This window comes from Budorcas taxicolor, chromosome X (assembly GCF_023091745.1).
Source record: "Budorcas taxicolor isolate Tak-1 chromosome X, Takin1.1, whole genome shotgun sequence".
In the NCBI taxonomy this organism is placed as follows: domain Eukaryota; kingdom Metazoa; phylum Chordata; class Mammalia; order Artiodactyla; family Bovidae; genus Budorcas; species Budorcas taxicolor.
Window position 1 is genome coordinate 101,369,454 of NC_068935.1, and position 22,073 is coordinate 101,391,526.

Consider the following 22,073-nt stretch of genomic DNA (forward strand, 5'->3'; position numbering starts at 1 on the left):
AGAAGGAAATGGCAACCCACTTCAGTGTTCTTGCCTGGAGAATCCCGGGACGGGGGAGCCTGGTGGGCTGCCGTCAATGGGGTCGAACAGAGTCGGACATGACTGAAGCGACTTGCTTAGACAGTGGCCTACCAGGATTCTCTGTCAGAGAGGGGGTTCTCCAGGCAAGAATACTGGAGCGTATTGGCCAATACTGGTTGCAATACCCTTCTAGAGCACATTTCCTTCTGCCCTAGCCACCAACTCTCCTGAGTACCTGATGCTGCCAGAACCCCTGCAACCCAAGCAGCTGTACCACCTCCACACCTGGCCCTCACAGGGGCAAACTCAAGTCCTCCAGGGCAGCCTCAGGAGCAAACCCCAATGGATGACCCAATGTAGAGGTATAAATAAAACCACAGTTGAAACCCAGGGGCAGTGTGGCTAAGGAAGAAGACCCAAAACCTTCCCACCAGCTGTACAAGCTGCAGATTAAATCCACACAATCAACTAGGCAGACTCTGTGTCTATGGAATATATAAAAGGTCATTGAGAGCTCCCACAAAAGAAAATACACTAGTTCTGATAGCCGTGGACATCGGAGGCAAGAACACACAGGAGTAGAACCAGATTAGAATCTGAGCTGCCTTCACATCAGGTCCAGAGATCAGCACAGTGTTGGAGGGCATCCTAGGGAGATGAGGTGGACTGTGACTCCCTGCGAGGGAAAAGCGTCTGGCAGCAGTGACTCAAGAAAAAGATTTGTTATTCTTATGTTTTGACTTGTTCTGTAGATTCTTTTGGATTTTCCCCCCTTTTTCTCATCTCTATTGTAGCTGTCAATTTTACTGGCACTATGAAATCTAATTAAGCTTTTTAGCTTTTTTTTTTCCCCCTCAGTCACACTTTTTATTGTTGTTATAAATCTCAGTCTCTACATTGGGCTTTTGCATTTCTATGGAGTTTTTTTTCCCTCTCTCTCTTTTTTTAATTTTAATTTTTTAAACCTATTATTATTTTTTCTACATTTATTCCTTTGTTTCTCCTACTGTTCCTTTTCCTTTGCAGTTAATCTTTAATGTATATACATCTTCTTCATCTACTTCTATTTAACTTTGCATATCTATTTTTCTTTCTTTTATTTCTTCCCTTTCCTCTCAACGTATTTGTTACTTTTATTTTCATTGTTTTATTCCAAATTGGCACCTTACTTTAGTTTTGTTTCCAGTGTGTGCTTTAGTTAGTTTTGTTCTGATCTACGTATGGATGTGAGAGTTGGACTGTGAAGAAAGCTGAGCACCGAAGAATTGATGCTTTTGAACTGTGGTGTTGGAGAAGACTCTTGAGAGTCCCTTGGACTGCAAGGAGATCCAACCAGTCCATTCTGAAGGAGATCAGCCCTGGGATTTCTTTGGAGGGAATGATGCTGAAGCTGAAACTCCAGTACTTTGGCCACCTCATGCAAAGAGTTGACTCATTGGAAAAGATTCTGATGCTGGGAGGGATTGGGGGCAGGAGGAGAAGGGGATGACAGAGGATGAGATGGCTGGATGGCATCACTGACTTGATGGACGTGAGTCTGAGTGAACTCTGGGAGTTGGTGATGGACAGGGAGGCCTGGCGTGCTGTGATTAATGGGGTTGCAAAGAGTCGGATACGACTGAGTGACTGAACTGAACTGAACTGATATTATTTTTGGTTTCCTTTGTTTGCTAGGTCAATCTATTGTACTTTATTTTTGTTGGACTGTTTTGATTTTGCTTATAGGTGTATATGTATATGTGTATATTCAATCACACTTTTTCGGAGAAGGCAATGGCCCCCCACTCCAGTACTCTTGCCTGGAAAATCCCATGGATGGAGGAGCTTGGAAGGCTGCAGTCCATGGGGTCGCTGAGGGTCGGGCACAACTGAGCGGCATCACTTTCACTTTTCACTTTCCTGCACTGGAGAAGAAAATGTCAACCCACTCCAGTGTTCTTGCCTGGAGAATCCCAGGGATGGGGGAGCCTGGTGGGCTGCCCTCTGGGGTCACACAGAGTCGGACACGACTGAAGTGACTTGGCAGAATCACACTTTTTATTGTTGCTATAAACCTCTGCCTCTACATTGGGCTTTTGCAGTGCTGAGGAGTTTTCCTTTTTTTTTTATTGTTTTTTTTTCTTTCTTCTTCTGTTTTATTTTTCTTTTCCCTTTTCTATAATTTTAAGTTTTAATTTTTTAAATCTATTATATTTTTCTACATGTATTCCTTCATTTGCATTTCCTACTGTTCTTTTCCCTTAGCAGTTAATCTTTAATGTATATAAATCTTCTCCATCTACCTCTACTTAACTTTGCATATCTATTCTCTCTTTCTTTTCTTTCTTTCCTTTCCTCTCAATATACTTGTTAGTTTTGTTTTCATTGCTTTATTCCCCACTTGGCACCTTGCTTTAGTTTTGTTTTCTAGTTTGTGCTTTAGTTACTTTTGTTCTTAACTGGTAAATATAATTTTTGATTTCCTTTATTCACCAGGTAAATCAACTTTATTTTTGTTGGACTGTTTTGACTTTGCTCATGGATGTATATGTATATGTGCACATTCCATTATTTTAATTATTATTTGCCTGATTTTGTAACTGACATTTTTCTGGGGCTCATCTTTGGTTTCTCATTTTTGTATATTTGTGTTAATCTCACTTAATGCCATAAGAAACCACTTGTGGAATTTTCATTCCTGACTAGAGATCAAGCCCTGAGCCTTTGGAGTGGAAGCACTGACTCCAAGACCCTAGACTATCAGAGAACTAACCCTAGGGAGTATCAAATAGTGAGAACTCACACAAGGGAAACCACTTGAATACAAGACCCGGCATCACCCAACCACCAGTAGCACCCTGTGCAGGATGACTCAAATAAACAGCAAACAGAACAAAAATACAAACCCAATCATCAGCAGACAGGAGCACCGCTTCACTAGCCTTGCCCATCAGAGGAAAAACAAACAAACAAACAAACAAACAAAAACTCAGCCCAAAGCTCATCTGATAGGGAGCCTACACAAACCACTGGACCAACCTTAGGAGGGCAGAAGCCCAAAGGAAGAAAGAATTCAACCTTGAAGACTGGGAAAAGGGGACCTCAAACACAATCAGTTTAAAAAAAATAATGAAAAGGCAGAGAAATACTACACAAATGAAGGAACAAGCTAGAAACATAGAAGTTCAAATAAATGAATAGGAAATAGGCAAACTACCTGAAAAAGAATTCAGGATAGTGATAGTAAAGATGACCAAAAACCTTGAAAACCAAATGGAAAAAATGCAAGAATCAATTAAAAAAGACCTAGAAGAATTAAAGAATAAACATGTAGAGACAAACAACACAATTACTGAAATTAAAAATGCTCTGGAAGGAATCAATAGCAGAGTATCTGAAGCAGAAGAATGAATCAGTGAGTGGGAAGATAAAATGGTGGGAATAACTTCTGAAGAGCAGAATAAAGTAAAAAGAATGAAAAGAACTGAGGATAGCCTCAGAGACCTCTGGGAAAATATCAAATGCACCAACATTCGAATTATAGGGGTCCCAGAAAAAGAAGAGAAAAATAAGGGTAAGAGAAAATTTTTGAAGAGATTATAGTTGAAAATTTCCCCAACATGGAAAAGGAAATAGCCAGTCAAGTCCAAGAGACACAAATAGTCCCATACCAGATAAACCCAAGGAGAAACATGCCTAGACATATATTAATCAAACTAACAAAGACTAACACAAAGAAAGAATATTAAAAGCAGCAAGGAAGAAGCAACAAGTAACATACAAGGGAAACTCCATATGCTTAACAACTGATCTTTCAGCAGAATCTCTACAGGCCAGAAGGGAATGGTAGGATATAAGTATTGAAAGGAGAAAACCTACAGGCAATATTACCGTACCTGGCAAGGATCTCATTCAAAATTGATGAAGAAATCAAAAGCTTTTCATACAAGCAAAAATTAAGAGAATTCAATACCACCAAACCAACTTTACAACAAATGTTAAAGGGACTTATATAATCAAGAAATACAAGAGAAATTAAAAGATCCACAAAATCAACCCCAAACAATTAGAAAATGGCAATAGGAACATATATGTTAATACTTACTTTAAATGTAAATGAATTAAATGCTCCAACCAAAAGACACAGACTGGCTGAATGGATACAAAAACAAGACCCATACATATGCTGTCTACAAGAAACCCACTTCAGACCTCAAGACACATATAGACTGAAAGTGAGAGGATGGAAAAATATCTTCCATGCAAATGGGAAGCAAAAGAATGCTAGAGTAGCAATCCTCATATCAGACAAAATAGACCTTAAAATAAAGAAGATTACAAGAGATAAGGAAGGACACTACATAATGATCAAAGGATCAATCCAAGAGGAAGATGTAACAACTGTAAATAACTATGTACCCAACATAGGAGCACCTCAATACATAAGACAAATATTTACAGATGTAAAAGGAGAAATTGACAGTAACATTAATAATAGGAGACTTTAACACCCCACTCACACAAATGGAAAGATCATCAAAACAGAAAAAAAAATTAATAAGGAAACAAAAGTCTTAAATGATACATTAGATGAGACAGATCTCATTGATATATTCAGGACATTCCTTCCAAATGCAGAAGAATACACCTTCTTCTCAAGTGCATATGGTACATTCTCCAAGATAGATCACATCTTGGGTCACAAATCAGGCCTCACTAAATCTAAGAAAACTGAAATTGTATCAGGCATCTTTTCTGACCACAACACAGTGAGACTAGATATCAATTACAAAAAAAGAAAAAAACTGTAAGAAACATAAACACATAGACATGAAACAACATGTTTCCAGATAATCTACAGGTTACTAAAGATATCAAAAGGGAAATAAAAATATTTCTAGAAACAAACGACCATGAAACAAGACAACTCAAAACCTATGGGGTACAACAAGAGTAGTTCTAAGACAGAAGTTTATAACAATACAATCCTACCTCAAGAAACAAGAAAAACATCTAATAGACAACCTAACTTTACACCTAAAACAACTGGAAAAAGCAGAAGGAAAAAAATTAGTAGAAGGAAAGAAATCATAAAGATCTGAGCATAAATAAATGAAAAAGAAATGAAAGAAACAATAGTAAAGATTAATAAAACTAAAACCTGGTTCTTTGAGAAGATAATATTGACAAACCCTTAGCTAGACTCATCAAGAAAAAAAGAGAGAAGAATCAAATTGACAAAATTAGAAATGGGAAAGGAGGGTTACAACAGAAAATGCAGAAATACAAAGGATTATAACAGGCTATTATGAACAACTATATGGCAATAAAGTGGATAATCTGGAGGAAATGGGCATATTCTTAGAAAAGTTCAATCTTCCAAGACTGAACCAGGAAGAAATAGAAATTATGAACAACGCAATTACAAGCATTGAAATTGAAGCTGTGATCAAAAATCTCCCAAGAAACAAAAGCCCAGGACCAGATGGCTTCACAGGAGAATTCTATCAAATATTTAGAGAAGAGCTAATGCCTATCCTTCTAAAACTCTTTCAACAAATTGCAGAGCAAGGAACATTTCCAAACTCATTCTATGAGGCCACCATCACCCTGATAACAAAACGAGACAAAGACAACACAAAAAAAGAAAACTACAGGCCAATATCTTTGATGAACATAGATGCAAAAACCCTCAACAAAATTTTAGCAAACAGAATTTAGCAATACATCAAAAAGCTCATACACCATGATCAAGTTGGATTTATTCCAGAGTTGCAAGGATTCTTCAATATACAGAAATTAATCAATGTGATACACCATATTAACAAATTGAAAGAAAAAAACCATATGATCATCTCAGTAGATATACAAAAAGCCTTTGACAAAATTCAGCACTGATTTATGATTAAAACTCTTTAAAAAACGGGCACAGAAGGAACCTACCTCAACATAGTAAAGGCCATATATGATAAGCCTACAGCAAACATTATTCTCAATGGTGAAAAACTGAAAGTATTCCCCCTAAGATCAGGAACAAGACAGGGGTGTCCACTTTCACCACTATTATTCAACATAGTTCTGGAAGTCCTAGCTTCAGCATTCAGAGAAGAAAAACAAATTAAAGGAATCCAGATCAGAAAAGAAGAAGTAAAGCTCTCACTGTTTGCAGATGACATGATACTGCACATAGAAGACCCTAAAGTCAGTATAAGAAAATTACTGGAGCTAATCAGTGAATTTAGCAAAGTTGCAGGATACAAAATCAGTACACAGAAATTACTTGCATTTCTATAAACTAACAATGAAAAATCAGACAGAAATTAAGGAATCAATCCCATTCACCATTGCAACAAAAAGAATTAAATATCTAGGAATAAACTTACCTGAGGAGACAAGAGAACTATACACAGAAAATCAGAAGACACAAATGAAAGAAATCTGGGCTTCCCTTGTAGCTCAGTCAGTAAAGAATCTGCTTGCAGTGCAGGAGACCCAGGTTCAACCCTTAGGTTGGGAAGATCACCTGGAGAAGGAAGTGGCAACCCACTCCAGTATACTTGCCTGGAAAATCTCATGGACAGAGGAGTCTGGTGGACTGCAGTCCATGGGGTCGCAAAGAGTCAGGTACGACTGAGTGACTAACACTTACTTACTTACTTTATGAAAGAAATCAAAGACAACATAAACAGATGGGGAGATATTCCATGTTCCTGGGTGAGAACCAATAATGTGAAAATGATTATGCAGTCTACAGATTCAATGTGAACCCTATCAAATTACCAATGGCATTTTTTCACAGAACTAGAACAAAAATGTCATAATTCATATGGAAACAGAAAAGACCTCGAATAGCCAAAGCAGCCTTGAGAAAGAAGAATGCAGCTGGAGGAATCAACCTACCTGACTTCAGATTATACTACAAAGCTACAGTCATCAAGACAGTATGGCACTGGCACAAAAACAGAAATATAGACCAATGGAACAAGATAAAAAGCCGAGAAATAAACCCGTGCACCTATGAGTACCTTATTTTTTACAAAGGAGGCAATAATATAAAATGGGGCAAAAACAGCCTCTTCTATAAATGGTGATGGGGAAACTGGACAGCTACATGGAAAAGAATGAAATTAGAACACTTCCTAATACCATACACAAAGATAAACTCAAAATGGATTAAAGACCTAAATGAAAGAGCAGAAACCATAAGACCCTTAGAGGAAAACATAGGCAGAACACTCAGTGACATAAATCAAAGAAAGATCATCTATGATCCACCTCCTAGAGTAACAGAAATAAAAACAAAAGTAAACAAGTGGGATCTGATTAAACTTAAAAGCTTTTGCACAGCAAAGGAAACTATAAGCAAGGTGAAAAGACAATCCTCAGAATGGGAGAAAATAATAGCAAATGAAACAATTGACAAAGGATTAATTTCCAAAATATACAAGCAGCTCATATAACTCAATGCCAGAAAAACAAACAACCCAATCAAAAAATCGGGAAAAGACCTAAACAGACATGTCTCCAAAGAAGACATATAGATGCCTAACAAACACATGAAAGGATGCTCAACATCGCTCATTATTAGAGAAATGCAAATCAAAACTACAATGAGATATCACCTCACACTGGTCAGAATGGCCCTCATCAAAATGTCTACAAACAATAAATGCTGGAAAGGGTGTGGAGCAAAGGGAATGCTCTGACACTGTTGGTGGGAATGTAAACTGATATAGCCACTGTGGAAGACAGTATGGAGATTCCTTTAAAAATTGAAATAAAACCACCATACAACCCAGCAATCCCACTCCTAGGCATTTATCCTGAGGAAATCAAAATTGAAAAAGACACATGTATCCCATTGTTCATTACAGCACCATTTACAATAGCTAGAACAAGGAAGCAACTTAGATGTCCATCTACAGATGAATAGATAAAGAATTTGTGGTATATATACACAATGGAATATTACTCAGCCATAAAAAGGAACACATTTGAGTCAGTTCTGATGAGGTGGATAAACCTAGAACCTATTATACAGAGTGAAGTAAGTCAGAGAAAGATAAATATTGTATTCTAATGCATATATATGGAATCTAGAAAAATGGTATGGAAGAATTTATTTACAGGGCAGCAATGGAGAAACAGACATAGAGAATAGACTTATGGACATGGGGAGAGGGGAGGGGAGGGTGAGATGTATGTAAACAGCAACATGGAAACTTACGTTACCATAAAATAGATAGCCAATGGGAATTTGCTGTATGGCTCATAAAACTCAAACAGGGGCTCTGTATCAACCTAGAGGGATGGGATGGGGAGGGAGATGGGAAAGAGTTTCAAAAGGGAGGGGATATATGTATACCTATGGCTGATTCATGTTGAGGTTTGACAGTAAACAACAAAATTCTATAAAGCAATTATCCTTCAATAAAAAAATAAATAAAAAATCTTAACCTTTTTTATTCTTGACAAATACCATTCTTCTCTGATGCATGCTTGGGTTAAGAGTTGCTTGTTTACTTTAGATGGCTTGTCATGGGGCCTCAATTTCATGTCCTTATAAATCCAAAACCGGATGTGACCTTGGAGAAACTCTAGGGCATCTCAAGAAGAGGCAGATAAGGAGCCTTCATGAATGGGAACAGAATGAGCAGAGATCCTCATGAAAATGTTGCTATAATTTGCATAGGGCCACAAGGCGAACATTGATCTGAAGTGTTCCTGTGAATGGCCAGCGGACAGAACAGAGAAACAGATAGTAAATCAGAAAGTGATGTATAAGATGAAATATAAGCCTGGGGGAAGTAAATAAAGGGATGCCATGTCAAGGTCACCAGAACCTTGACAGTAACGGAGATGTAGATTAGAAAATTGATTCATAAATTCTGATATAAAACATAACTTCCCAAACTTGAAGTCAGATGGGCATCAGGTGAAAAATAAAGAAGAATCTGATTCAGATAGGCAGTTAAAAACTGGCCATGTTAAGGTGCCAAGAAATGTTAGCAATATTGATAAAGAAGAAAAAAATGAAAAATTTATAAAGAGTTTGATACTGAGTGGGAACCTGTGGGGCCTTCCAGAGTACAAAGTGTTTCCATACCCCCCATCTCTTATTTGCAGGATAAAGGTTTCAGCCTCTGGACCTTTCTGAATACCAAAGAGAAGATTCAGACAGTTACTAATCAGGGGAGTAAGGGAAAGCAGAAGCAAAGGAGGAGCATTCAAATAACAATAGTGCAGCCATTAGAGGAGGATCTTAGTGCCTGCTCAAGGAGCATTCCATCACAATATCTCTGAGTCCTTCTATAGGACTAAGGCCCCCACCTAGGTGGAGGATGGTAACTTCAGGCTGAGAACAAGATTCCTAGAGCACCACTCTGTTACCTCACCTCAACCCATCAAGAAATTCACACACCATGCAGCCCTCACCCCAAATTTTGCCTAACAAAAACTTTTCCCTGAAAATCATCATGGAGTTTGGGATTTGTGAGCATGAGCCACCATTTTTGTTTCACCCTGCTATCAACCTTTCTCTACCCTGTGCATGCATGTTCATTCATGCCTGACTCCTTTGCAACACCATAGACTGTAGCCCACCAGGTTTCTCTGTCCATGGGTTTTCCAGGCAAGAATACTGGAGTGGGTTACCATTTCCTCCTCCAGGGAATCTTCCTGACCCAAGAATCGAAACCACATCTCCTGTGTTTCCTGTATTGAAGGCAGGTTCTTTACTGTTTGAGCCATTGGGGAAGCCCTAACTCCCACAGTTTGGCTTGTTTGGCCTTACTGTGCATCAGGCACTCAAAGTTGAATTCAGTTACAAGTTAACTAGAAAGCAGGTTAACCAAGGCAGGAAAAAATATGAAAAAAGAAAAAAAAGAATACTATCAAAATTAATACAGACTATCCAGTTTATAACACTTAATCAGCAAATGATCAGATGAACTTTTCTTTGAGGAATAAGAAGATAAGGGAATTCAGCCCTGAGTAGGTAAAATAACCTTAGCTAGATATCTTAGTATCTTTTTAGCCTGGGAAGTATTATCTAACTCTAGAGTTCAGTGTCACAATTAAGTGGGGTTGTGAAAGCGAAATGAAAGTGTTAGTTGCTCAATCAGGTCCAGCTCTTTGTGACTCCATGGACTGTACCCCACCAGGCTCCTCTGTCCATGAAATTCTCCAGGCAAAAATGCTGGAATGGGTGGCATTCCCTTCTCCAGGGGATCTTCCTGACCAGGGATTGAACCTTGGTCTCCTGCATTGCAGGCAGATTCTTTACTGTCTGAGCCAACAGGAAGCCCTAAGTGTGTTGTAGAGACACTGTTTTTTTCATTTCCTTGAATTTCCTAGCCCCTTCTTTTCTCAAAACTGTATTAACAACACAATTGCTCTGGAGAGCAGGGCTCCTTTTCACATTTAAAATATGGGCTGCTGTTCTCTCTCTCCTTGCTTATTATTTCTAAGTCTGACCTGGGGCCCCACGGCTTTGCAGGAGCCAAGTGGTGACTCAGGAAAGGGAAAGGAGACATGAGGCCAGTTCTCCAAGCACTGCAGATTAGGAAGGCCTTTGTCATCTGTAATCTGACTATATCTACTTGAATAAGAAAGAACTGGAGGCCTTAGAGAAAATTTCTCCTCTTAAATGAATAATAATCATAGTGCAAAAGAGAAGAAGAAAAAAAGAGGAAAGCAAATGAGGATGCTTTTCTTTCTTTCTTTTTTCTCCACTGAGAATGCCTAAGGTTTCATTAATGAAACTTGGATCCTTTCTCAGTAAATAAGGTTCTGACTTGCTGGCAAAAGACCAATGCAGAAATATCACATAATTAATAAAGCCTTGAAGGGAAATGTGCTTTAGGTGTTTTATGTTTTATTCATTTAATGTGACTTTTCACTTATTTTTTTATTTTTATTTTTTTAAATTATGAAAGTATGATAACACACTTACAGGAGACTTGGAAAATAAAGAACAAGGTTACATATAGTTCCACTCTATATTAAAATTGTTTTTTAAAATATATAAGATTTTTTAGTTGGAACTTTAATATCAAACTCTCAAAAATTAACAGAATGAATATACAGAGAAGTAGAAGGATATAATAGACCTGAAAAACACTGTGAAATAAATTATTTTTTATGCCCACCTTGTTGCTGACTGATTTTAGGGTGACATACATAAATACATCTAATAAGATAAGAAGCAATTAATAAGAAGCAAATAATAAAATCAAGATAAAGGAAAAAATTCAAGTAGTTAAGGTATTGTGGAGCCAAGGGTAATATTGGTACTGAAATGTATGTTCTAAGTCCTCAGAATTCTGACAGAGACGTGAGATGTGAGAGACAAAACCAGACATGTGATTTACAACTGCCATAAGATAAAAATCAAACCTGATGCTCAGGAGAACCAGAGGGAAATGTCTCCCTTGGGTCCTCATAAACAGGAATATAATAGACAACTTCCTCAGCAGCATCCTTACAGTAAATACAGAAACAGGTTTCAGAGGGCAGTTTCTTATATTTCCCTTGGTGCCACCATAGAAACATGATCCAGGAAAAGCCACTTGGCAAGGGAACCCACATACAACTCTAAGAGCCTGGCTTGCTTCGGGGAATGACATTAGCATGTGCAAAGAATGGATGGATGCACTGCACACCACTGATTCAATAGCCCAGAAATATTTGTTTTTTCATTCAAGCTTGCGAGGAGCACAGAGTTCAGGCTGACACCCTGGACAAGAAACTGGAGAGCAACTGTTCTGTGTTGCCAGCTTGGCCAAGCTAGGAACAAAGATGATTTCTTGGAGATGTTAAGGAACTCTGACTTCTGGGCCAACTTCCCTTTATGCATATAAGAAGCTGCTCCCTTCACTCACTCCACAATAAATCTGAATCATAAAACCAATTGGAGGAGGATCCCAGTTTATTAGGCCAAAAGACTATAGAATTCTTAGAGTCACTTTAGAAGATGGATACAAAATCAACCAGAAAAGTTAATTAAGAATAAGAAAAGGCAACAAATTACAAAAATTTTGAAACCTGGCAAATATCACAAAAATCTCTAAAATTAAATAATTTTTATTTATTTTTTCTTATTTCAATGATAATTTATTTTTTTCAGATTTCATTTTTTATTTTTATTTTTAACTTTACAATATTGTATTGGTTTTGCCATACATCAACATGAATCCACCATGGGTATACATGAGTTCCCAATCCTGAACCCCCTCCCACCTCCTTCTCCATACCATCTCTCTGGGTCATCCCAGTGCACCAGCCCCAAGCATCCTGTATCCTGCATCAAACCTAGACTGGCAATTCATTTCTTATATGATATTATACATGTTTCAATGTCATTCTCCCAAATCATCCCATCCTCTCCCTCTCCCACAGAGTCCTAAAGACTGTTCTATACATCTGTGTCTCTTTTGCTGTCTCGCATACAGGGTTATCATTACCATCTTTCTAAATTCCATATATATGCATTAGTATACTGTATTGGTGTTTTTCTTTCTGGCTTACTTCACTCTGTATAATCGGCTCCAGTTTCATCCACCTCATTAGAACTGATTCAAATGTATTCTTTTTAATGGCTGAGTAATACTCCATTGAAAATTAAATAGTTTTTAAATGAATTAACTGCTCAACACACCTCTATAATATAATTTTCCTACATTTTCAGCCACACATTCCTTGAGTTTTTAGAGAATTCCTTTCTATATAGAAAAGCGAAAGATAACTCGGTCTCTCTTTCAGCATGGATGATAAAACTTTGGCTTTATCTTATTAATCTTTTAGGAAAAGTTTCTTTCCATTTCACAACTTTATTATAGATAGTGACATGTACATTTTTAGGATTATTGTCAATTTAGAAAAATCTCTGTCATTTTTTTATAGATACTTATAGAGCAATTTTTTACAGATCAGGTTCAGTCTCCCTATATTTGTCTTTCCTCTATTACTTTCTACATACTTCTAGCTCCAGGCCCCACAACATATATGAAAGTCATTTAGTTGTGTCTGACTCTTTGTGACCCCATGGACTATATAACCCATGGAATTCTCCATACCAGAATACTGGAGTGGGTAGCTGTTCCCTTCTCCAGGGGATCTTCCCAACCCAGGGATCGAACCCAGGTCTCCTGGATTGCAGGTGGATTTTTTTTTACACCAACTGAGCCACCAGGGAAGCCCCCAGGCCCTGCAGGGAAGGTTCATATCACAATATGGTCCTATACCTTTGTGTTACAATATGAGGTGAGTCAGCACCTTGGGAAGAAGGATTATTCTATCAGGATGCTTAGCAACAGCTTAACTGTACAACGAAATGGGGCTTCAAATCTGCATAGATACATCCCACTAAGCATGACTAACAGTGTCCTGTTGTAGGTTGAATCATGGCAACCCAAGGATATCAGGTCTTAATCCCTGGAATGTGCAGATGTTACTTTATAAGCAAAAAGAATCTAGAGGATATGATTTATGATCCTGAGATAAGAAAATTATCCTGGACTATCCAGGTGAGCCCTAAAGACCATCACAAGTGTCCTTGCAAGAGACAGCAAGACAGATCACACACACACACAGAAGAGAAGGTGACACGAAGACAGAGGCAGAGATTGAAATGATGTGGTCACAAGCCAAGGAAGACCAAGGAAGACTGGCAGCCACCAGATGCTAGAAGATGTAAGGAATGAGTTCTCCCCCAAAACCTCCTGAGGGTCCTGCTGCTGCCTTTATGTTGGACTTCTGGCCTCTAGAACTACAGAGAATAAATTTCTATTGTTTCAAGCCACCAGATTTGTGATCATTTATTACAATGGCCTGAGGGACCCAGGACGGATTCCTGGTTCAGGTTCCTTGTAGCCGGAGTCCACACTGGGCCACAGCTTCTCCAGTACCGCTTTACATTAGGGGAAGTGGAGAAGAAAAGTTGGAGAGGAAGGAGACAATGATCTTAAGCAATTTCTGTTGAAATATATACTTTTTGCAAACTGTATGAAATCATATGACAATGTGAGCCTATCATGGAGGCTCCTTTCAGGACCTTAGAAGGGGCTCTGGGGAATGAGGGGCTCTGAAACTTCAGATTCATGAGCTTCACAGTAAATCCCCTTCAGCCTCAGCACAGCCTCAGTGGTTGTGTTGAGGAAGGTATAAAACAAAGGTGTAATATTTTCGTGGCAGGGAAGGACTGGTTTGGAAGAAAGCAGGATCTTCAGAGCCTGAGTATAGTGGAAAGTAATTTATAGTGGGGGTGAAGATGACAGAATCTGGAAGAAATAGAGTGTGATAATAGCAAAGCAGAAACAGAGACACAGATGTAGAAAACAAACATATGGACTCCAAGCATTGGGGGATGAGATGGATTCAGAGACTGGGATTGACGTATATATATATATATCATATAGTATGGATGTGAGAGTTGGACTGTGAAGAAGGCTGAGCACCAAAGAATTGATGCTTTTGAACTGTGGTGTTGGAGAAGACTCTTGAGAGTCCCTTGGACTGCAAGGAGATCCAACCAGTCCATTCTGAAGATCAACCCTGGGATTTCTTTGGAGGGAATGATGCTAAAGCTGAAACTCCAGTACTTTGGCCACCTGATGCGAAGAGTTGACTCATTGGAAAAGACTCTGATGCTGGGAGGGATTGGGGGCAGGAGGAGAAGGGGACGACAGAGGATGAGATGGCTGGATGGCATCACTGATTCGATGGACGTGAGTCTGAGTGAACTCTGGGAGATGGTGATGGACAGGGAGGCCTGGCGTGCTGCGATTCATGGGATCTCAAAGAGTCGGACACGACTGAGCGACTGAACTGAACTGAATGGCACAGTGAAAGTCACTGAGTCGTGTCCAACTCTTTCCAACCCCATGGACTATACAGTTCATGGAATTCTCCAGGTCAGAATACTGGAGTATCCTTTCCCTTCTCCAGGGGATCGTCCCAAGCCAGGGATCGAACCCAGGTTTCCCACATTCCAAGTGGATTCTTTACCAGCTGAGCCACAGAGGAAGCCCAATATATACACTATTATGTATGTTAGGTAGTTAGAATAGGAAAAAGAAGTCCAGAATGGCAGTGGCTAAAAGAAGGGGAAAGCCTGTGAAAATAGAACAAAGGAGGGTCTGAGGACTGGAGTGAGGACCTCAGGTAAAACAAACAGCCCTCCTGGCTAGCCCAGTTTACACAGGGCAGGCTCAGGGGAAGGAGAAGAAAACTTATTAAAAAAAGGAGCCAAAACTGAGCCGGGGCTTCTCTACTGTTTGCGTCTTTTGGGTCGGCCCGTCCTGACGCCTCAAGGATGTATTTTGCTTTGCTTTCTAAATAAAACTGAGCTATAACACTGGTCCATCCATTGCTTCAAATTTTTGTTGCAGTGAGACAGAACCGAGGAAATTACACACTCCCCCAAACATGTATAAAATAGATAACCACTGAGAATCTTCTGTATAGCACAGGGAACTCTATTCAATGCTCTGCGGTGACCTAAATGGGAAAGAAATCCAAAACAGAGGTGATATATGTATACATATAGCTGATTCCTTTTGCTGTACAGCAGAAACTAATACGACATTGCAAAGCAACCATATTCCAATAAGATTTTTTTTTAAGTGCTGCATTAAAAAAGAAAGTCCTCTCCTTCCTGCTGGAAGAGGTAAGAAAGTTGAAGCTTTCTTCTTGTTCCCAAGTCCAGGCTCACTCTGCTTGCTGTAACAGGTCAATGAATCCGAGAGACTTTAATCGGGGAGCTGGCTCAAAATAGTCATCATATTGGGGTCTGGATGCCAGGTTCTTTTATAGATCAGAGAGAATGAAGCAATGAGGAACTAAATTCAAAAGCCAGAATAGAGAGGTAGAGGCAGTGGGGAAGTAAAGTGAAAGGGTTTTCAGCCTTGCAAAACATCTACAAGGGAATGGCCAGTCTTTGGAAGGGGTGTATTAATCTCTTCTATTCACAGGTGGGCAGGGACAAACTATCTCTCCAGGAGCTGAACAAAGGCACTTTAGTTTATAGTCAAGCATAGGGGCTGGGTCTTCCAGGCAAGCCATTGAGTATGATTATAATCACAAGAGCAAGGAAAAGCAAGTCAAAGAAACAGTTTCCAACATGGAGTCAGAATTGGCTTCCTCCCCGCAAGTTGCACACCTTACCCACCCCACCCCCCAAGAGACACTGATTTCCTCTTCTTCTCCAGTAACCATTGCACTTCTTGTATTTAAATTTTAGCCAAATGGTCTATAATTATTTCTTTGCATATCTTTTCCTTCCCCCAAGGTTTTGAGCTCCAGGAGAATAAGAAATAACCTGATTTACCTTGTTAAACTTGTTGAATTAAAAAGAATTGTAAGAGATTAAGAAAACCTGGGAAGGAGTCCTCAGTACATACTGAGACCACCTCCACCAGCCCATTTTCCATCTGAATGCCCTCTTCTATCAATCACCCTGGCAATATATTCTTTCTCAAGTCAAGGGAAGGAGAGCTGACCTTCTCAGCATGTATTATCACCAGTCTACTCTTTATAGCCTAAATATTAATCTTTGGTATTCAAAACACCATGCTGTTGAGACTCAAAACCTATTCTCAACCTACTCTTTCAGCTAGTAGCTTCAACCATCTATTTGGAAATCACCCACCAATGCCCGCCCCAGCTGAGGCATTATTCTTTTGCTCTGCTGTATCTTTCCTTCACTGATTCAGTAACTCCTGCATGGCCAAGGAGATGAGGTGAGATAGGTGAGATAGGTGAGTCATGGGCCAAAGGTACTCACAAAAAATTAAAACACATATCAGTTAATATTAAACTATTACACCACTACCATTATGTCTGTATATCAGATCATCTGTCCCCAAACCTCATACATCCAGCTGGTAGGCCAGCTTTGTCATATTTTAGAAACTCTACAATAGATCATGTGGAAATTCAGGTAGTTAGTGATAGTTGTTCATGCTCTTCACAAATGTTTCAGTTCTCTTTCCTTCCCAATGCACATGGCAAGAATTTTTTTCATGCCACTTGAAATGAATTGTACCCATTTATGTCGCATTGGCCAGTGAAATGTGAGTGCACAGAGTGTGTCTGAGCTCAAAAAAGGAGCTCTTAGAGCTGCAGTGGGATTCACTGTGCCCTCTTTTCCTTAAGTCTGAGTAATGGAGTGAGGAGACACAGAGGAGGGCTCCCAGCTGACCCTCAATAGTAGTACAAGTGAGAAATGGACTGTTATTTGATTGTTAGATTTCTTTTGCAATCTTAGTGTCTCAGCCAGGGATGGAACCTGGCCCCTCAGCAGTGACAGTGTGGAGTCCTAACCACTGGGCTGCCAGGGTAGACCCATTATTTATACAATCTCTGAACTAACTTCTCCTGATTATTACAAACATGAGAACACAGCTCTTCCACCAAATAGTCATAGCCTCAAGTCTTCAATGCAGGAGACATTCCAATGCATTTCCAATGCAGGAAAAGTGTTTGATCCTTGGGTTGGGAAGATCCTCTGGCGAAGCAAATGGCTGCCCACTCTAGTATCTGTGACTGGAGAATTCCATGGACAGAGAAGCCTGGTGAGTCCATGGGGTCGCAAGAGAGTGGGACATGACTGAGTAACTAACACACACACTTCCTTCATTTAAATGAAAAGACAGATACTTACAAAAGGTGTGCATGTATAGCTACTGGCACCTGGATATTACTTGAATTAAATAGATAACAAGCTAACTTGGGAGAAGAGGGGAAGCTGTGCTGCCAAAGAAACCACAGGCCTGGAAAAGAAAGTCTGTGACAGGTTGACATGACTGAGGAAAAACATATTGAGAAAATTGCTCAAAGAAGGAATATTCTCTTATGCCTTTGTACATGAGGCCAAGGAGGATGACTAAAGGCTACAAAGTACAGTTGGGACTGAATAATTATGACCTACCCCCCCAATAGAAACCTCCCACTGTCTGCCTGGTAGAATTTCTAAAGACCAAGGTCTTCCATTTTTCCAATGTTATTTATTTATTCATTTATTGGCTCCACCACACAGCATGCAGAATCTTAGTTCCCCACCCAGGGTTTGAACCCATGCCCCCTGCAGTTGGAAGTGTGGAATCCTAACCACTAGACCAGCATGGAATTCTGTTTTAAAATAAAAAGTTTTGGGGCTGTTAGACTGCTTCTGCTCTAGCATATGGGTGGTCTATGTGTGTTAGTTGCTCAGTTGTGTCTGACTCTGCAACCCTATGGACTGTAGCCCTCCAGGCCCCTCTGTCTATGGGATTTCCCAGGCAAGAATACTGGAGTGGGTTGCACTTCCTTCTCCAGGGGTCTTCCCGACCCAGGGATGGAGCCCATATCTCTTATGTCTCCTGTATTGCCAGGCAGGTTCTTTAACACTGAGCTACCTAGCAAGCCCTAAAAGGAAATTTGGGGAGAGGAAATTTACAGAATTTTAAAATTTACAATAGAATGTTTCTTGGCTAAGACCAGTGTTTGATGTGTATAGAGGTTTAGCTTTATCTCTACTGGATGGACAAAGCCCAACAGGCTGAGCTGGGGGAGCATTGAATAAAGTGGTTTGCCATGCCCTCCTCCATGGGATCTTCCCAACCCAGGGATCAAACCCACATCTCCTGTGTCTTCTGCATTGCTGGCAGATTCTTTACTGCAGAGCCACTGGTTTAAGACATTTACCTTTGTTCAGATGGAACTCCACAGTTGTAAAATGGAGAAAATAATACCTCTCTTATAAGATTCTTATAAGCATGATTCAGGTGACACTTATGCAAATTCTTCTTTAGAAGCTTAAAGCCCTTGACCCTGAGCATGGATTTATTAGTTCTTCTGTCTCTCAAGAAATAGATGGGAATAAAAAACTGTCTATTAACTCTTCTTAAATTAGTACAAATAATTCTGAGTGTTCCTTTTGCATAAAGATATATTTCATGTTACTGCAGTGAATGGAACATGTGATGCTCACATAGTCTCTGACAGGTGTCTTTGTCCAAAGCTTACACCAGCAGACGTTCAATATTGGGTCTAAATCATGGGAAAAGACCTTCCCATTGATCCATCTCAATAAGGGATGGCATTTTGGTTGGATCTCACCATAGTCAATCATTTCTTCTCTAGAAAAAACTAGGATTGACAGTCCTGGTTTTAAAACAAATGCCTAGTGTAAGAGTAAAACTTCCTATGTCTGCCCATCTCCTCCATCCCTACCTCAGGATGGCAATGTCTGCTTAGACATGTAACTAGGAGAACTCTCACAGGCAAAAAGGCTGAAGCCAGTAAGGGTCAGAGCTGCTGTTGTGTAATATTGTTCTAGTGATAGTGTGGGTGCTCAGTTGTGTTTCACTCTTTGCAACCCCAGGGACTGTAGCCCACCAGGCTCCTCTGTCTATGGAGCTTTCCAGTCAAGAGTACTGGAGTAGGTAGCTATTTCCTCTTCCAGAGGATCTTTCTGACCCAAGGATTGAACCCACCTCTCTTCAGCAAGTGGAATCTTTACCACTGCACCGCCTCGGAAATCCAATATTGTTCAAAGTAGATAATAAAAGACAATTAAAACATCCATCACCTAATTGCCTAGATTTTTGTTACCTTAAAATTTCCATCTCTTTGCTTATCATAAAAATAAGCCCAGATTTCCAGTCCAGCATAGACCCCTTTTGCCTAGGTTCTCTCTATCAAGCACAACTATAAACCCTGGAGATTATGAAAGAAATCACTGAAGGAGAAGTTGGAAAGGTGATAAGAAGAAGATAAACTCTTTTGAGACCCCTGGATTGGAGGAACAACTCAGTAACACAATATCTTATGTGTTACTTCCTCCACCCCATGGAATAAGACAACCCAGAGTGAATATTTCCTACCCATGACCTAGCAACATCAGAAAGCCCAAGTAGGCTCCTCAGTCTCATTCCTTCCCCATATTGAAAGGGATTACATCTGAAAACATCAGTCAAGACATCATTCATGAGGAGTCTTACCAACAGTAAGCAGCCTGAAGAAGCACTCTCCATCTTAATTGTGCCTTTGATTCCCCTACGCCACAGAGAGATACTCAGGCTGGTGGGTGGAACCAGCAAGAGACAACTACACTACAACAAGTGGCTCCATCCAGGAAGCTTCTTCAATCCCTCAAGCCTGAAACTCTCTTCATTCACTCAGAGGGACCCTGCAATTGAATTCTCAGGCATTTATTCTAGAGAAATAGACACTCATTTCCACACAACAACCTATACAAAAATATCACACAACCTATACACAAATAGCAGGGTTTTTTTGTTATATTCATGTATACTCTTTTTTTTTTATTAAACACTATTTTAGTGCATTTAATGTTTACAACAAAATTGCAAGAAAGGTACATAGATTTCCCACATACTCCCAGCTTCCATATGCTTTGCCTCCCCCATTATCAGCATCATTCAAGGGAATGGTGCATTTTTTTTAACAAGTCTACATTGACATATACTAATCCACCAAAGCCCACAGTTTATATTAATGTTCACCCTTGATGTTGTAAATTCTATGTAGATGAAACATATCTTTTGTCTTTAAGCTTTATGAATCATTCTAATGTAGATTTATCATCTAAAGAGAATGGTGTCTATATGGCAATATACTTGAAAAATGTCTTCTTTCCAGAAGTGCATTTATTATCATTGATGTAACAGATATGACTAATGTTTTTCTCATTTAAATTAATTAATTTATTTTAATTGGAGGCTAATTACTTCACAATATTCTGATGGTTTTTGCCGTACATTGACATGAATCAGCCATGGGTGTACATGTGTCCCCCATCCTGAACCCCCTTACCATCTCTTTCCCCATCCCATCCCTCTGGGTTATCCCAGGGCACTGGCTTTGAGTGCCCTGTTTCATGCATTGAACTTGGACAGGTCATCTATTTCATATATGGTAATATACATGTTTCAATACTAGTCTCTGAAATCATCCTACCCTCGCCTTCCCTCACAGAGTCCAAAAGTCTGTTCTTTATGTCTATGTCTCTTTTGCTGTCTTCCATATAGGGTCGTTGTTACTATCTTTCTAAATTCCATATATGTGCGCTAATACACTGTACTGGCGGAGAAGGCAATGGCACCCCACTCCAGCACTCTTGCCCGGAAAATCCCATGGATGGAGGAGCCTGGTGGGCCACAGTCCATGGGGTTGCTAAGGGTCGGACACGACTAAGCAACTTCATTTTCACTTTTCACTTTCATGCACTGGAGAAGGAAATGGCAACCCACTCCAGTGTTCTTGCCTGGAGAATCCCAGGGACGGGGGAGCCTCATGGGCTGCCGTCTATGGAGTCGCACAGAGTTGGACATGATTGAAGCGACTTAGCAGCAGCAGCAGCATACTGTATTGGTATTTCTCTTTCTGACTTACTTCACTCTGTCTAATAGGCTCCAGTTTTATCCACCTCATTAGAAATGATTCAAATGTGTTCTTTTTAATAGCTAAGTAATATTCAGTTGTGTTTGTGTACCACAACTTTCTTATCCATTCATCTGCCAATGGACATCTAGGCTGCTTCCATGTCCTAGCTATTGTAAACAGTGTTGTGATGAAAATTGGGGTACACGTGTTTTTTTCAATTCTGGTTTCCTCGGTGTGTATGCCCAGCAATGGGATTGCTGGGTCATATGGCAGATCTATTTTGAGTTTTTTAAGGAATCTCCACACTATTCTCCATAGTTGCTGTACTAGTCTGCATTCTCGTCAACAGTGTGAGAGGGTTCCCTTTTCTCCACACCCTCTCCAGCATTTATTGTTTGTAGACTTTTTGATAACAGCTATTCTGACCAACATGAGACGGTTCCTCATTGTGGTTTTGATTTGCATTTCTCTGATAATAAATGATGTTGAGCATCTTTTTATGTGTTTGTTAGCCATCTGTATCTCTTCTTTAGAAAAATGTCTGTTTAGTTCTTTGGCCCTTTTTTTGGATTGGGTCATTTATTTTTCTGGTATTAAGCTGCAAGAGCTATTTGTATATTTTTGAAATTAATTCTTTGTCAATTGCTTCATTTGCTATTGGGAGAAGGCAATGGCTTTTTTCCCAT